The 5,310-nt window shown below is 61.1% G+C and overlaps 1 protein-coding gene across 1 annotated transcript in view; it reads right to left on the bottom strand.

Annotated features, from left to right (window-relative positions):
* The window catches only part of ST8SIA5 (ST8 alpha-N-acetyl-neuraminide alpha-2,8-sialyltransferase 5), a 37,383-nt gene that overhangs the window by 3,919 nt on the left and 28,154 nt on the right, over nt 1-5,310 (bottom strand). The window lies entirely within an intron of this gene.

The following is a 5,310-nucleotide window of genomic DNA, read 5'->3' as shown; positions in this document are numbered from 1 at the left end:
ACCCCAACCCCAGTCGACTTTTTTTGTTGAAGGAAATGAGAGACTCTGTCGCCAAGGGAACCAGCTCCACCTTGAAGAGTCCCTGGTTTCCGACTTTTTGGCCAAGAGCCAAGTCACTGTGGTGTCTATTTTCTTTTCCTGTTTTCTTTGAAATAATAATAAAAAGAGGTTCACGGATGGGATTAGCGGGGGACACATCTAAAGACTGGCAATGCCACCGTCTCTTGAGACGTACTGTCAATAAGACCCGACCAGCCCTTGCCCTCCGCAGAGGAGCCAGGAGCACAGAAGCCAGGGACCCGCAAAGGCCCACCACGGCTGCTCAAGGCAAAAATGGAAACTGGAATTCTGTATGGCTGGGCGCGGGGGCTCACGCCATCATCCCAACATTTTGGGAGGCCGAAGTGGGAGGATGGCCTGAGCCCAGGAGTTCAAGACCAGCCTGGGCAACACGGCAAGACCTCATTTCTAGAAAAAAAATTTAAAATTTAGTCGAGTGTGGTGGTGTGCACCTGTCGCCCCAGCTACTTGGGAGGCTGAAGTGGAAAGATCACCTGAGCCCAGGGAGTAGAGACTGTGCTGAGCTGTGATTGTGCCACCGCACTCCAGCCTGGCAGCCACAGAGTGAGACTCCAACTCAAAAGAAAAGAGAAATAATTCTGCTATAAGGACGCCAAAAACGGTGTCACCTGAGTGCTGCTAGAGGTGCCCAAGTGATTTCTTAAACTCAAGAAGTCTTGGATATGTTACGCTGAGTGAAAGGGTTCAGTCACAAAACCATAGATACAGTGTGACTCCCCCGCCGTGAGGGGCCATGAGCATAGACTCAGAGACAGGAAGCAGGACGGTGCGCAGCAGACGGGTGGCACGTGCCTGTAGTTCCAGCTACTTGGAAGGCTGAGGCGGAAGGATCACCGGAGTCCAGCAGGTCGAGGCTATGGTGGCCGGGAGCGGCCACTGCACTCCAGCCTGGGCGACAGAGTGAGACTCCGACTCAAAAAACAAAAAAAGAAAACGCAGGAAGAAGTGGGCGTCAGGATCTAGTTCCCATGTCCACCCGGAGGACTGGTGCTGTGGAGCTCCTGCCCATGCTCTGGGCTCACGTGGCTTCACTAGGACACCATGGAGGACACACCAGCCTCCACAGTCCAGTCTCACTGAACCTCTGAAAAGCAGCAGAAGGATGCCCTGGGGCCTGGTTCCCCGAGCCTGGCCTCCCCTGGCCCTCGCGTCACAATCCGCCTCCCCTGGAAGAGGGGTGTCCCTGCGGCAGGCAGAACAGGCCAGGGTGCGCCTGGTGCTCAGAGCAGCCCCAGCCCTGCCCCCAAGGAGACCCCCAAGCTCCTGGCCTCTGGCTAGCCTCTCAGCAGACATCTTGCGGAGAGCGAAGCCTAGCCTCTGGATTTCCAGGCATGGGGAGGGGGGTGAGGGAGCATGCCTGTCCCTTCTTTCGTGGCAACTAGAGAAAGAGGATGGACCAGCCGAGAAGCCAGCGCGCAAGATTATCACGAGGGAAAAGAAGATGGGGCAGCCTCCGGCCCAGCTCCAAGGACAGGCAGGCCTGACTTCCTGGCAGTCAGCCACCAGTTCCCCCAGGCATCCTCGGCCGGCGCAGGGTCTCCCGAACTGCCAGAGCCCCAGGGACCAGAGATCTCAGGCCCCAATGAGCGTGACCCTGTGCCAGCGCTGGGACCCAGGAGGGGTGGACGCCAGTCTTCCCTTGGGGAAAAGTCGGACCCTCCGCTGGGGAAACGGAGGCCATGCTGTGTGCTGTGCGGGGGTCCTAACAGAAGTTGGTGGCAGGGAGAGTGCCCAGCTGGGGTTCCCACGGCCTGACATCACCGCAAAAGAGCCTGTAAGGGCGGGGGGAAGGAGTGGACGGCCACTCCAGCTTTTTCTTGTTTTCTGAGCCGAGATCCCACTCAGGGTCGCACCAGCCGGGAGGGCAGGGATGGAAGCGCTCGGCCACTGGCTCCCAGGCACCCAGCCCAGGCCCTGGCACAACACGAGGGCTCGGTCCACGAGACGTGCTCACTGACTCATTCCACAGACCCACCCAGGCCAGAGTGCGGTGGCTGATCACAGCACGCAAGCTCACCACAGCCTCGACTCCTGGGCTCAGGTCATCCTCCTTCTGAGCGTCCCGAGTAGCTGGGGTGCAGGTATGCGAGGAGCGTTCAGAGATAGGAGGTGGGTTGAGGAGAGTGGGCTGGTGGGAGACGGGAGGGGGACTCCTGAGAGGGGCCTCCCAGACAAGCCACTGCTCTATTCGTCACCTCTACAAGGCCAGCCTTCAGAGCCTGGAAGTGACCTGGCCACACCCTCCTCCCTGTCCCGGACGACCGTCCCCGGCCTGGCTTTGGTGGCATTCCGCACAGCCGGCCCCCTGTGCTGGCAGGGCTCCCCGCATCTGTGTCCGGCCGGTAGGGCAGGCTGACGTCAGTCCACCCGTGGCTCTCAGCAGCCAGCACGACACCCGCCATGACACAAATGCTCGATCCATAGACTTTATTCACAGATTCATTCAACAGACAGGTGAGGACCGGCTGGGCCAGCGTCCCGCCCTGCCGCAGCTGCTTGGACGCACCACCGCTTCCTCCCGTGCCCGTGAAGCCACGGCCTGTGCACGTCTCAGGGCACCGGGTGACTTGTGGGCCCTGTGGCGGCGGCTGTGCTGCTGGCATGGCCTCAGAGGCCCAAGTCTGGCCGTGGCCTCCGTGCCTCCCGCTTGGCTGAGCACCAAGTGGTTCGCTTGCTCTCGCTGCCTCTCAGGCCTGGAGCCGCGGTGTGCGCAGAAGACACGACGGCTGCTTGGTTTGGGGGAATGGGTTTCACTGAGTAATAATGTAACGGGTGGTCCACACTGCATGGTGGGGCGGTGACAGGACTGTGCAGGAACTGGCAGAGGGCTTCCGAGACAATGCTGGGCCTCTCTGGGGCTTTTAAAAACTCTTTTGGATCAAGGTCTTACTCTATTGCCCAGGCTGGAGTGCAGTGGCATGATCGCAATTCACCACAGCCTCAACCTCCTGGGCTCAAGCCAGCCTCCCGCCTCAGCCTCCAGAGTACCCGGGACTAAAGGCACACCACCACCACACCTGGCTGTTTTTTCTAAATTCTTTGTGGAGACAAGGTCTCATTATGTTGCCCAGCCTGGCCGTGAACTCCTGAGCACCAGCGATCTTCCCGCCTCGGCCGCCCAAAGTGCTGGGAGCCACCATGCCCAGGCACTCTCCAAGCCTTTGGAAAGATGCTTCCCTGCAAACACTGGCAGCCTGGAAGTCAGGAGACTGCGTGAGGCCCAGTGGAGCCCCCAGCTGGACTTAGGCAAGTCATTCGTGTTGTCACCTAACATGTGCCCCTTCTGGGCATCTCTCCTCATCTGAAAAGGGCCCTCCAGTGCCACCGTGCATAGGTCGATCCTGCCCCAGGGGCCAGGGCTGGAGAGAGGCATCGACAGGCATACGGTCTCCCAAGCCGTCTGGCCCTAGAGAGGGCCCAGGCCACCGAGCAGGGACACCTGGGTCGGGATCCCTTCCGCTCCAGTCCTGGTGACAACGACCTGGGAAGCTGAGGCGGTAGAGGAGCACAGGCCTCGGGGCTCCGTTCCCTCCATGGCACGCTGGACCACGGCGAGTCCCTGAACGGGTCTGAGCCTGAATCCTCACCTGCACCATGGGAGCCTCTGTACCCAAGGGTCTTGAGACGATGAAGGAGATGACACAGGGGGGGAGGGGGTGTGCCCGGCATCAGGCCTGACCCAGAACGAGGCGCAGAAAATTCTAGCTGTTGTCAGAATAGATATTTCTTATGGCTTAGACTCACGCAGCTCGAGGGCTTTGAGAAATACGGAGGTTGTCGGGGCCCTAGGCGTCTTCGCAAAGCTCCTCCTGCAGAGATGAGGGAGCTGAGGCCCTGAGGGGGGGAAGCACCCCAAGGCTGACAGCAGACAGATGGCCCTGAACAGGTGCCCCAACTCCCACACGGGACTGAGGACCCGGCCCCCATGAGGGCCCTGGCAGGCAGGTTCCGCCCCGTGACCTCCTTGGCTGTGGAAACCTGGACGTCTGGCTCACACAGGGTACCGTGTAAAGCACAGCGATTAACCGGGAGCTTCCAGTCCAGGGTTCTGTCCCCAGCAGGCAGTGGGTGAAGTCCCGGGCGAGGCTTCCCTGAAGTTCTGGGCCTGTTTCCCAGGCGGGACAGGACAGTGCCCGAGAGCCTCCTGGTTCTGACATCCCAGGGCTCAACAGCTGTTTATGGGCTCAATGACCCACAAATGGTCGCTGGAATCCCAGCTCCCCAGCATCTTTCCCTTGGACGGAGCTCCTTCCTTGGACGGAGCAGGCAGAGCTCAAGCAATAACCTGCGCTGTCCCCTGGGCCGGCAGTTAGAACCGTGCTGTGTGGAGCACACGCTCCACCAAGACCCTCCCACGCAGGCGGGACCACGAGGTCTGGCGGAGAAACCCGGACCCTGCCCTCCTGGGATGGTGGCCAGGCAGAGAGGCCGTCCTCAGAACACCGTACCCGGGCCAGGGTCTGTGCTTCCCACCCGAAGACAGAGATGAGGACTCGGCCTGTCGTCATCACCAGTGCAGCTGCAGACCCACACAGAAGAGGCTTTCCAGGAGGGTTTAAGGGAGGGAGGGAGGGAGGGAGGGAATAAGGAGAGAAGAAGGGAGGACGCAGGAGAGAGGGAGGGGAGGAAGGAGAGGAGGAAGAAAGGAAGGAAGGGGGGAGGAGGAGGGAGGGAAGGCGAGAGGGAGGGAGGAAGCAGAAAGGGGAAAGGGGACGGAGCAGGAGGGGGAAAGAAGGGGGGAGAAAGAGGGAGGGAGGCCAGAAAGAAGGGGAAAGAGGAGAGAGGCAGGGAGGGGAAAAGGAAAGGGAGGGGGAAGAGGGAGGGAAGGAAGAGAGGACAGAAGGGAGGATGAAAGGGTGGAGGGATGGGAGGCAGGGGAGAGGAGAGAGAGGGAGAGGGAGACAGCCGAGCAGGGCTCTGAGCCCCTCGTGCCCCACCCCACCCTGACACCCTGGGTCCCAAGAGCCGCTCCCAGCAACCCACCTACAGTACCCCTGAGATACGGCACAGCAGCCGTGGGAACCCCAGGCCCGGGAGGGCAAGAGCACGTGCTCCAGGCGCGAGAGGCCACGCGAGCCCAGCCGGGGAGCCCGTGCGTGGGAGGCCGGTGCGCGCCAGGAGAGTCCCGGCTCCCAGCAGGGAGCTGGTGGCAGAGGCCGGCCTCCTCGCCCAGAGCCTCGCGAGGACGCAGGGCGAGCAGCTCACAGGAGGGACAGAGCTGGACAGACG

The sequence above is a fragment of the Carlito syrichta genome, unplaced genomic scaffold (genome assembly GCF_000164805.1).
Source record: "Carlito syrichta isolate Samal-C Ts95f unplaced genomic scaffold, Tarsius_syrichta-2.0.1 Scaffold304483, whole genome shotgun sequence".
Classification (NCBI taxonomy): Eukaryota; Metazoa; Chordata; class Mammalia; order Primates; family Tarsiidae; genus Carlito; species Carlito syrichta.
This window is presented reverse-complemented; position numbering and strand designations above follow the sequence as displayed.